The sequence below is a fragment of the Oncorhynchus gorbuscha genome, linkage group LG24, assembly GCF_021184085.1.
Source record: "Oncorhynchus gorbuscha isolate QuinsamMale2020 ecotype Even-year linkage group LG24, OgorEven_v1.0, whole genome shotgun sequence".
In the NCBI taxonomy this organism is placed as follows: domain Eukaryota; kingdom Metazoa; phylum Chordata; class Actinopteri; order Salmoniformes; family Salmonidae; genus Oncorhynchus; species Oncorhynchus gorbuscha.
The window spans coordinates 38533470-38546389 of record NC_060196.1 but is presented as its reverse complement, the minus strand read 5'-3'; the positions used below and the strand labels follow the sequence as shown (position 1 = coordinate 38546389).

Below are 12920 nucleotides of genomic sequence, written 5' to 3'. Positions count from 1 at the left end.
AGAAACCCAGCCCAGTCACGGACCAGGATGTCTTGCTCCCAGGCAGACTAAATAACTTTTTTGCCCGCTTTGAGGACAATACAGTGCCACTGACACGGCCTGCAACGAAAACATGCGGTCTCTCCTTCACTGCAGCCGAGGTGAGTAAGACATTTAAACGTGTTAACCCTCGCAAGGCTGCAGGCCCAGACGGCATCCCCAGCCACGCCCTCAGAGCATGCGCAGACCAGCTGGCCGGTGTGTTTACGGACATATTCAATCAATCCCTATACCAGTCTGCTGTTCCCACATGCTTCAAGAGGGCCACCATTGTTCCTGTTCCCAAGAAAGCTAAGGTAACTGAGCTAAACGACTACCGCCCGTAGCACTCACTTCCGTCATCATGAAGTGCTTTGAGAGACTAGTCAAGGACCATATCACCTCCACCCTACCTGACACCCTAGACCCACTCCAATTTGCTTACCGCCCAAATAGGTCCACAGACGATGCAATCTCAACCACACTGCACACTGCCCTAACCCACCTGGACAAGAGGAATACCTATGTGAGAATGCTGTTCATCGACTACAGCTCGGCATTCAACACCATAGTACCCTCCAAGCTCGTCATCAAGCTCGAGACCCTGGGTCTCGACCCCGCCCTGTGCAACTGGGTACTGGAATTCCTGACGGGCCGCCCCCAGGTGGTGAGGGTAGGCAACAACATCTCCTCCCCGCTGATCCTCAACACGGGGGCCCCACAAGGGTGCGTTCTGAGCCCTCTCCTGTACTCCCTGTTCACCCACGACAGCGTGGCCACGCACGCCTCCAACTCAATCATCAACTTTGCGGACGACACAACAGTGGTAGGCTTGATTACCAACAACGACGAGACGGCCTACAGGGAGGAGGTGAGGGCCCTCGGAGTGTGGTGTCAGGAAAATAACCTCACACTCAACATCAACAAAACTAAGGAGATGATTGTGGACTTCAGGAAACAGCAGAGGGAACACCCCCCTATCCACATCGATGGAACAGTAGTGGAGAGGGTAGCAAGTTTTAATTTCCTCGGCATACACATCACAGACAAACTGAATTGGTCCACTCACACTGACAGCGTCGTGAAGAAGGCGCAGCAGCGCCTCTTCAACCTCAGGAGGCTGAAGAAATTCGGCTTGTCACCAAAAGCACTCACAAACTTCTACAGATGCACAATCGAGAGCATCCTGGCGGGCTGTATCACCGCCTGGTACGGCAACTGCTCCGCCCTCAACCGTAAGGCTGTCCAGAGGGTAGTGAGGTCTGCACAACGCATCACCAGGGGCAAACTACCTGCCCTCCAGGACACCGACACCACCCGATGTTACAGGAAGGCCATAAAGATCATCAAGGACATCAACCACCCGAGCCACTGCCTGTTTACCCCGCTATCATCCAGAAGGCGAGGTCAGTACAGGTGCATCAAAGCTGGGACCGAGAGACTGAAAAACAGCTTCTATCTCAAGGCCATCAGACTGTTAAACAGCCACCACTAACATTGAGTGGCTGCTGCCAACACACTGTCATTGACACTGACCCAACTCCAGCCACTTTAATAATGGGAATTGATGGGAAATGATGTAAATATATCACTAGCCACTTTAAACAATGCTACCTTATATAATGTTACTTACCCTACATTATTCATCTCATATGCATATGTATATACTGTACTCTACATCATCGACTGCATCCTTATGTAATACATGTATCACTAGCCACTTTAACTATGCCACTTCGTTTACTTTGTCTACATACTCATCTCATATGTATATACTGTACTCGATACCATCTACTGTATGCTGCTCTGTACCATCACTCATTCATATATCCTTATGTACATATTCTTTATCCCCTTACACTGTGTATAAGACAGTAGTTTTGGAATTGTTAGTTAGATTACTTGTTGGTTATCACTGCATTGTCGGAACTAGAAGCACAAGCATGTCGCTACACTCTCATTAACATCTGCTAACCATGTGTATGTGACAAATAAAATTTGATTTGATTTGATTTACTTTAAAAATGGTTTACTTTATTTATTAATTCCATTATTTTACTTTTAGATTTGTGTCCATTGTTGGAAAGTGTTAAATACTACTGCACTGTTGGAGCTAGGAACACAAGCATTTCGCTCCTCCCGCAATAACATCTGCTAAATATTTGTGTGACCAATCAAATTTGATTTGATTGTATCATTGGCAGGTGAACTGTCCCAGTCTTTTGATCTTTTAAAGAGGGAGAGATGAGTTGATTGAGTTTAAATGAAGAGGTAGCAGCAAACACTATCAAAACATTTGATGAAGCTCTCAAGACGTTCTCCTCCTCGTTTTGTGAAATCTTGCTTGGGAACAAAGTCAATAGACGTTGCGGCACTAAAGACTAAGGTGTCTGTCTTTCTCTTCCTTTGTCTCTCTCTCTCTCTCCCCTCTGTCTCTGTCTCTCTCTCTCCTCTCCCCACTTCTCCCTTGGTCTCTCTCCCCTCTGTCTCTGTTTCTATCTAACTACCCCCCCCTTTCTCTCTCTCTCTGGTTGAGCTCTGAATATTCATGGCTCTTGGTGCAATCAGTCCTGGACAGGCTCAGAGAGACGAGGGACAGGGGGATGGAACCAAGCCAGGAGACGGAAGGCGTAGAACTCTCTTTCTCACACTCTTTCTTTCGCCTTTTCTCCTCTTCCTCTCTCTCCAATTCTCAAACGCTACTGCCCTCCTCTTAATCTCTCTGTCTTAATTCTGTGTATCTTGCTTTTCACATTCCCTTCATCTCTTTCCAACTCGGTCTCCCTTCCTCTACACCTCCTTCCTCTTCTCCTTCATCACTCAATCCCTCTCTGTCCATCATACCCAAGTGCACCCCATTTCTCACCGCTCAACCCAATCCAACTATGCACACATAGGCCTGCAGGCACACAGGCACGGACACACGGAGGCGCACCTATATGCACACATACTGAGAATATGGTGCAACCATGCGCAAGCTCATATATGCTACATGCAGTTGTTTGTCCCCAATTCCCTCAGCCTACTAGATGAACAAGGTCCACTGGATCCCAGGTCATATATTACTGTCTTTTACTTCCACAATGTCAATACCAATCAAGACCATTCCACCCTCATCCCACTTTATTAACCAAAACAAATCCATCAACAGAAGATTGTGGACAATAATTGTACAACACGTTCCTGTTTCTCTAACGACTGTTTCTGAAGCTGTTGAATTAATTTAAACACTTGTGTGGATCGATGGAGGCTGTCAGTGTACAAATTAAAAGCATAAATAACAACTCCCATAGCGATAAAAATTAAAAACAGAATCCAGAAATATTAATTAGCCAACAAATCCTCTCTTTATTGCAATTCTTTATCGCCAGTCGGCCAGCCAGTCTGCTAGCCAGCCAACCAACAAACCAGTCAGCCACCAAACCAGCCAGCCAGCTCCCATACAAAAGGGAAAATAAGCAAACATAAATATGGGTTGTATTTACGATGGTGTTTGTTCTTCACTGGTTGCCCTTTTCTTGTGGCAACAGGTCACAAATATTGCTGCTGTGATGGCACACTGTGGTATTTCACCCAGGAGATATGGGAGTTTTGTTTTGTTTCCTCATGACTTGGTTGGGTCTAATTGTGTTGCTGTCCTGGGGCTCTGTGGGGTCTGTTTGTATTTGTGAATAGAGCCAGCCACCAAACCAGCCAGCCAGCCAGCCAGCCTACCAGCCAACCAGCCAGCCAGCCAGCCAGCCTACCAGCCAGCCAGCCAGCCAGCCAGCCAGCCAGCCAGCCAGCCAGCCAGCCAGCCAGCCAGCTAATAGCATGTATTCCCTTTGAGGACGGGGAAGGGAACAGGGCAGGGATGCAGCATAGAGAAGCGTGTAATTCTGCACCATTGAGTTTTACGAAATGAACTGAATTGGAGCTGTAGCAGCTAGGGGGAGAGGGAAGCTCATGTTCAAATGTATCAGTGAATGCTCTTTATTTTTTACCCCCCGAACCAACCGCCAACATTGCCTTCCATGAGTTCTCTTTACCCATCCTGCTGTGTACTTGGCTTTTATCCCTCTTCTTCCTCCTCCTCTTCCTCCTCCTCCCTCCCTCCTCCCAGTGTCTGAAGGCAGTGGTTTTGTGATCCACATTCAGAGTTTGGTGTGTGTTATTATTTCCCCCATCTCTCTGCTTGGATGATGAAACACCTCTGTAGCCTGAGAGACAGACAGCGGTAGGCACAACGCAGCAGCACCCCACTAGTTTCAACAAGCCTGGCCTTGATTTTAACGTCACTGTTGTTTTTTGGAAGTGTTATGTCTACCTCCCTCCTCTCCCCATTCTCTTTGTAGCTCTACTTGGTTGCAACAAGAGGAAGCAGGTAAAGAAAATAGGAAGACTGTCACAACCTTGAACTGATGAGGATTCTGTTCCTTTGAACAAATCCACCCTTTACATTGTGTGCAGCGATAGATAGATTGTTCCCTTTTTTGCCTGTGTGGATATTGGAGATGAGGGTGTTGCAGGTGTGGGTAGCGGACATGTGGGGGAACTTTACTAAGAAATATTTACGATGCTATCAAGCCACCGTGACTGCCAATATCAATATAGCTTAGTCTACATCCTCTCTCCTTTTAATCTCTCTCTCTCTCTCTCTCTCTCTCTCTCTCTCTCTCTCTCTCTCTCTCTCTCTCTCTGTCTCTCTCTCTCTCCCCCTCTCGCTCTCCCTCTTTCTCTCCGTCCCTCCCTCTCTTTTTCTCTCCCTCTTTCTTTATCTCCCTCTCTTTCTCTACCCCTCCCTCGCCTCCTTCTTCCCTCTTTATTTCTCTCTCTCTCTGTCTCCCCCCCTCTTTATCTCTCTTTCCCCTTCTCCTTCACCGGCCTCTGTCTATTTCAAATCAAATCAAATCAAATGTATTTGTCACATTCACATGGTTAGCAGATGTTAATGTGAGTGTAGTGAAATGCTTGTGTCTCTAGTTCCGACAATGAAGTAAAAACCAATGAGTAATCTAACCTAACAATTCCAAAACTACTACCTTATACACACAAGTGTAAAGGGATAAAGAATATGTACATAAAGATATATGAATGAGTGATGGTACAGATCCATATAGACAAGATCCAGAAGATGGTATCGAGAACAGTATATACATATGAGATGAGTAATGTAGGGTATGTAAACAAAGTGGCATAGTTTAAAGTGGCTAGTGATACATGTATTACATAAAGATGCAGTAGATGATATAGGGTACAGTATATACATATGAGATGAGTAATGTAGGGTATGTAAACATTATATTAAGTAGCATTGTTTAAAGTGGCTAGTGATATATTTTACATCAATTTCCATCAATTCCCATATTTCTATTTCCCCACCCGCTTCCTCGCTCTCTTAATTTATCTTCCCCCTCCCTTTCTCTCTCTCTCTCTCTCTCTCTCTCTCTCTCTCTCTCTCTCTCTCTCTCTCTCTCTCTCTCTCTCTCTCTCTCTCACTAGTAAATAACTCCCATAGTGATATAAATTAAAAACAAGACTCCCGAAATGAATGACCCAACAAATCCTATCTTTATTGCAATCCGTTAGCCAGTCAGTCATCCAGTCAGCCAACAAACCAGCTAGCCATTCCACCAGCCAGCTAGCCAGTCAGCCACCCACCCAACCAGTCAACAATCCAGCTAGCCATTCTACCAGCCAGCTAGCCAGTCAGCCACCCACCCAACCAGTCAACAAACCAGCTAGCCATTCTACCAGCCAGCTAGCCAGTCAGCCACCCACCCAACCAGTCAACAAACCAGCTAGCCATACTACCAGCCAGCTAGCCAGTCAGCCACCCACCCAACCAGTCAACAAACCAGCTAGCCATTCTACCAGCCAGCTAGCCAGTCAACCACCCACCCAACCAGTCAACAAACCAGCTAGCCATTCTACCAGCCAGCTAGCCAGTCAGCCACCCACCCAACCAGTCAACAAACCAGCCAGCCAACCAACAAACCAGCAATCAAGCCTACCAGCAAGTCAGACAGTCAGACAACCAGCCAGCCAGCCACCAAACCAGCCAGCTGCTGATTGCATATATTCCCTTTGAGGTCGGGGAAGGGAACAGGGCAGGGATGCAGCATAGATAAGTGTGCAATTCTACCTCAATGAGTTTCATGAGATGAACTGAACTGGTGCTGTAGCAGCTAGAGAGAGAGGGAAGCGCTCTCTTTCTTTCTCTCTCTCCCTCTCTTTCTCTTCTTCTCCAACACCCCCTCTCCCCTTCTCCCTCACCTGGCTCTGTCAGTGTCTATTTATACACCCCCCCTCTCTCTTAACTCCTCCCCCCTCCCTTTCAATTCAATTCAAGGGGCTTTACTGGCATGGGGAACATATGTTAGCACTGCCAAAGCAAGTGAAGTAGATAATAAATAAAAGTGAAATAAACAATAAAAATGAACAGTAAACATTACACTCACAGTAGTTCCAAAAGAATAATGACATTACACATGTCATATTATGTGCTGTATATATATATATATATATACATAATCATTTTAGTCAATAAGATTCTTGCAACGTAAGCTTAACTTTCTGAAAATTCGAGACGTGTAGTCCACTTGTCATTCCAATCTCCTTTGCATTAGTGTAGCCTCTTCTGTAGCCTGTCAACTATGTGTCTGTCTATCCCTGTTCTCTCCTCTCTGCACAGACCATACAAACGCTCCACACCGCGTGGCCGCGGCCACCCTAATCTGGTGGTCCCAGCGCGCACGACCCACGTGGAGTTCCAGGTCTCCGGTAGCCTCTGGAACTGCCGATCTGCGGCCAACAAGGCAGAGTTCATCTCAGCCTATGCCTCCCTCCAGTCCCTCGACTTCTTGGCACTGACGGAAACATGGATCACCACAGACAACACTGCTACTCCTACTGCTCTCTCTTCGTCCGCCCACGTGTTCTCGCACACCCCGAGAGCTTCTGGTCAGCGGGGTGGTGGCACGGGATCCTCATCTCTCCCAAGTGGTCATTCTCTCTTTCTCCCCTTACCCATCTGTCTATCGCCTCCTTTGAATTCCATGCCATCACAGTTACCAGCCCTTTCAAGCTTAACATCCTTATCATTTAGCGCCCTCCAGGTTCCCTCGGAGAGTTCATCAATGAGCTTGATGCCTTGATAAGCTCCTTTCCTGAGGACGGCTCACCTCTCACAGTGCTGGGCGACTTTAACCTCCCCACGTCTACCTTTGACTCATTCCTCTCTGCCTCCTTCTTTCCACTCCTCTCCTCTTTTGACCTCACCCTCTCACCTTCCCCCCCTACTCACAAGGCAGGCAATACGCTCGACCTCATCTTTACTAGATGCTGTTCTTCCACTAACCTCATTGCAACTCCCCTCCAAGTCTCCGACCACTACCTTGTATCCTTTTCCCTCTCGCTCTCATCCAACACCTCCCACACTGCCCCTACTCGGATGGTATCGCGCCGTCCCAACCTTCGCTCTCTCTCCCCCGCTACTCTCTCCTCTTCCATCCTATCATCTCTTCCCTCTGCTCAAACCTTCTCTAACCTATCTCCTGATTCTGCCTCCTCAACCCTCCTCTCCTCCCTTTCTGCATCCTTTGACTCTCTATGTCCCCTATCCTCCAGGCCGGCTCGGTCCTCCCCTCCCGCCCCGTGGCTCGACGACTCATTGCGAGCTCACAGAACAGGGCTCCGGGCAGCCGAGCGGAAATGGAGGAAAACTCGCCTCCCTGCGGACCTGGCATCCTTTCACTCCCTCCTCTACATTTTCCTCCTCTGTCTCTGCTGCTAAAGCCATTTTCTACCACTCTAAATTCCAAGCATCTGCCTCTAACCCTAGGAAGCTCTTTGCCACCTTCTCCTCCCTCCTGAATTCTCCTCCCTCCTGAATCCCCCCCCCCCTCCTCCCTCTCTGCAGATGACTTCGTCAACCATTTTGAAAAGAAGGTCGACGACATCCGATCCTCGTTTGCTAAGTCAAACGGCACCGCTGGTTCTGCTCACACTGCCCTACCCTGTGCTCTGACCTCTTTCTCCCCTCTCTCTCCAGATGAAATCTTGCGTCTTGTGGCGGCCGGCCGCCCAACAACCTGCCCGCTTGACCCTATCCCCTCCTCTCTTCTCCAGACCATTTCCGGAGACCTTCTCCCTTACCTCACCTCGCTCATCAACTCATCCCTGACCGCTGGCTACGTCCCTTCCGTCTTCAAGAGAGCGAGAGTTGCACCCCTTCTGAAAAAACCTACACTCGATCCCTCCGATGTCAACAACTACAGACCAGTATCCCTTCTTTCTTTTCTCTCCAAAACTCTTGAACGTGCCGTCCTTGGCCAGCTCTCCCGCTATCTCTCTCTGAATGACCTTCTTGATCCAAATCAGTCAGGTTTCAAGACTAGTCATTCAACTGAGACTGCTCTTCTCTGTATCACGGAGGCGCTCCGCACCGCTAAAGCTAACTCTCTCTCCTCTGCTCTCATCCTTCTAGACCTATCGGCTGCCTTCGATACTGTGAACCATCAGATCCTCCTCTCCACCCTCTCCGAGTTGGGCATCTCCGGCGCGGCCCACGCTTGGATTGCGTCCTACCTGACAGGTCGCTCCGACCAGGTGGCGTGGCGAGAATCTGTCTCCTCACCATGCACTCTCACCACTGGTGTCCCCCAGGGCTCTGTTCTAGGCCCTCTCCTATTCTCGCTATACACCAAGTCACTTGGCTCTGTCATAACCTCACATGGTCTCTCCTATCATTGCTATGCAGACGACACACAATTAATCTTCTCCTTTCCCCCTTCTGATGACCAGGTGGCGAATCGCATCTCTGCATGTCTGGCAGACATATCAGTGTGGATGACGGATCACCAACTCAAGCTGAACCTCGGCAAGACGGAGCTGCTCTTCCTCCCGGGGAAGGACTGCCCGTTCCATGATCTCGCCATCACGGTTGACAACTCCATTGTGTCCTCCTCCCAGAGCGCTAAGAACCTTGGCGTGATCCTGGACAACACCCTGTCGTTCTCAACTAACATCAAGGCGGTGGCCCGTTCCTGCAGGTTCATGCTCTACAACATCCGCAGAGTACGACCCTGCCTCACACAGGAAGCGGCGCAGGTCCTAATCCAGGCACTTGTCATCTCCCGTCTGGATTACTGCAACTCGCTGTTGGCTGGGGTCCCTGCCTGTGCCATTAAACCCCTACAACTCATCCAGAACGCCGCAGCCCGTCTGGTGTTCAACCTTTCCAAGTTCTCTCACGTCACCCCGCTCCTCCGCTCTCTCCACTGGCTTCCAGTTGAAGCTCGCATCCGCTACAAGACCATGGTGCTTGCCTACGGAGCTGTGAGGGGAACGGCACCTCAGTACCTCCAGGCTCTGATCAGGCCCTACACCCAAACAAGGGCACTGCGTTCATCCACCTCTGGCCTGCTCGCCTCCCTACCACTGAGGAAGTACAGTTCCCGCTCAGCCCAGTCAGAACTGTTCGCTGCTCTGGCCCCCCCAATGGTGGAACAAACTCCCTCACGACGCCAGGACAGCGGAGTCAATCACCACCTTCCGGAGACACCTGAAACCCCACCTCTTTAAGGAATACCTAGGATAGGATAAGTAATCCTTCTCACCCGCCCCCCCCCCCCCCCCTTTAAGATTTAGATGCACTATTGTAAAGTGACTGTTCTACTGGATGTCATAAGGTGAATGCACCAATTTGTAAGTCGCTCTGGATAAGAGCGTCTGCTAAATGACTTAAATGTAATACAGTGTTGTAAAGATGTGCAAATGGTTAAAGTACAAAAGGGAAAATTAACAAACAGAAATATGGGTTGTATTTACAAAGGTGTTTGTTCTTCACTGTTTGCCCTTTTCTTGCGGCAACAGGTCACAAATATTGCTGCTGTCATGGAACACGGTGGTATTTCACCAGGAGACATGGGAGTTTTGTTTTGTTTTCTCGTGACTTGGTTGGGTCCAATTGTGTTGCTGTCCTGGGGCTCTGTGGGGTCTGTTTGTGTTTGAGAACAGATACCCAGGACCAGCTTGCTTAGGGGACTCTTCTCCAGGTTCATCTCTCTGTAGGTGATGGCTTTGTTGTGGAAGGTTTGGGACTTGCTTCCTTTTAGGTGGTTGTAAAATTTAACAGATCTTTTATGGATTTTGATAATTAGCAGGTATTGGCCTAATTCTGCTCTGCATGCATTATTTGGTGTTTGACATTGTACATGGAGGATATTTTTGCAGAATTCTGCATGCAGTGTTTCATTTTGGTGTTTGTCCCATTTTGTGAATTCTTGGTTGGTGAGCGGACCCCAGACACAACCATAAAGGGCAATGGGTTCTATAACCGATTCAAGTATTTTTAGACAGATCCTAATTGGTATGTGAAATTGTATGTTCCTTTTGATGGCATAGACAGCCCTTCTTGCCTTGTGTCTCAGATCGTTCACAGCTTTGTGGAAGTTACCTGTGGCGCTGATGTTTAGGCCAAGGTATGTATAGTTTTTAGTGTGATCTACTGCAACAGTGTCTAGATGGAATTTGTATTTGTGGTCCTGGCGACTGGACCTGTTTTGGAACACCATTATTTTGGTCTTACTGAGATTTACTGTCAGGGCCCAGGAATGGCAGAATCTGTGCAGAAGATCTAGGTGCTGCTGTAGGCCCTCCTTGGTTGGTGACAGAAGCACCAGATCATTAGCAAACAGTAGACATTTGACTTCGGATTCTAGTAGGGTGAGGCCGGGTGCTGCAGACTTTCCTAGTGCCGGTGCCAATTCATTGATATATATGTTGAAGAGGGTGGGGCTTAAGCTGCATCCCTGTCTTACCCCACGACCCTATGTGAAGAAATTTGTGTTTTAACCGCACACTTGTTGTTTGTGTACATGGATTTTATAATGTCGTATGTTTTAACCCCAACACCACTTTCCATCAGTTTGTATAGCAGACCCTCATGCCAAATTGAGTCGAAGGCTTTTTTGAAATCAACAAAGCATGAGAAGACTTTGCCTTTGTTTTGGTTTGTTTGGTTGTCAATTATGGTGTGCAGGGTGAATACATGGTCTGTTGTACGGTAATTTGGTAAAAAGCCAATTTGACATTTGCTCAGTACATTATTTTAATTGAGGAAATGTACGAGTCTGCTGTTAATGATAATGCAGAGGATTACTGTTACTGTTGACGCATATTTTACGGTAGTTATTGGGGTCAAATTTGTCTCCACTTTTGTGGATTGGGGTGATCAGTCCTTGGTTCCAAATATTGGGGAAGATGCCAGAGCTAAGGATGATGTTAAAGCGTATTAGTATAGCCAATTGGAATTTGTTGTCTGTATATTTGATCATTTCATTGAGGATACCATCTCTCTCTCTCTCTCTCTCTCTCTCTCTCTCTCTCTCTCTCTCTCTCTCTCTCTCTCTCTCTCTCTCTCGCTCTCTCTCTCTCTCTCTCTCTCTCTAGCTCTCTCTCTCTCTCTAGTTCTCTCTCTCTCTAGCTCTCTCTAGCTCTCTCTATCTCTCTCTCTCTCTCTCTCTCTCTCTCTCTCTCTCTCTCTCTCTCTCTCTCTCTCTCTCTCTCTCTCTCTCTCAATTCAACATAAGGCCTTTATTGGCAAGGGAAACGTGTTTACATTGCCAGAGCAAGTGAAAAATTAACAGTAAACATTACACTAAAGTTCCAAAATAATAAAGACTGTCTCTCTCTCTCTCTCTCTATCTCTCTCTCTCTCTTTCTCTCTCTCTCTCTTTCTCTCTCTCTCTCTCTCTCTCTCTCTCTCTCTCTCTCTCTCTCTCTCTCTCTCTCTCTCTCTCTCTCTCTCTCTCTCTCTGTCCCTCACTCTCTTTCGTTTTCTCTCTATCACTGCCCCACTCTCTCTCCCTCTCTCTTTCTCTCTCTCATTCTGCTCCCCTCTCTCTTTCTTTTTCTCTCTATCTCTGACCCTCTCTCTCCCCCCTCTCTCGTTCTCTCTCTCATCTCCTTCTCTCTCACTCTCGTTCTGCCCCTCGCTCTCTTTCTGTTTCTCTCTATCTCTGCCCCTCTCTCTCTTTCTGTTTCTCTCTATCTCTGCCCCTCTCTCTCTTTCTGTTTCTCTCTATCTCTGCCCCTCTGTCTCTCTTCCCCACATTTCCCCTTTCTCCTCTGAGTCCAGCCAGATGCTGATAGTCATAATGAGGTAGGGTCTAGGCTCTGTGCAGTGCTGAGAGAGTGAATCAATGGCCGGGTGTGTCGCGGTGTGTGTGTGTGTGCATATTTGTGCGTGTGTGTGCGTGCGTTGGTGTGCGTCAGCGGCTGATGAATAGAGAAGTTGATTCTCTAATGGCCCACACATAAGAATGAAGAATACTAAGATATTAGCAGACAGGGATGCGTGGCCTGTATGCATCTGTGGTTCTATCGATCCAGACCAGGCACTTAGAGCCTGATGTATTGTCAACACGGCGACTCACTGGGGCTGCTTCCTAACGGACATCCTACTTTTGACATGGCCCATCGAGTGTGTGATAGTGAAATCTGACCTATCAAGAGTCTGCTGGTTTCAGTCACAGCTCATGTATTATTGTCTGTGTGAGTGGGTGAAACACATCAACTATTATCTACACCTCTGATGACCTTTTAGGATCATTGGCAGATCTTTACACTGTGTGGTTTGTCAGTGACTATTGCATTGGTTCCATTGTGCCAGGAAAGCTCAATCAGGCCCAGCTAAATGACTTGAATGTAAAGTGCTATTTAAAGTCTGGCATCTATGAATGCAGTAAACCCCATGTCCATGCGCCGTTAATTTATTTGTTGTGCCTCTGCAGTAAAATAGTAAATTGTCCCTCACTAAACGATATGGGTTATTGTGGCAGTAATTCTTTTTCAGACGCCCAGACTCACTTTGGTTCTCTGTGGGAGAGATCTGGGATTCACTTTGGTTTCTCAGCATG

General features: G+C 47.7%; 1 protein-coding gene across 1 annotated transcript in view; it reads left to right on the top strand.

Moving 5' to 3' along the window:
• The window catches only part of LOC124012674 (receptor-type tyrosine-protein phosphatase U-like), a 259461-nt gene that overhangs the window by 157226 nt on the left and 89315 nt on the right, over positions 1 to 12920 (top strand).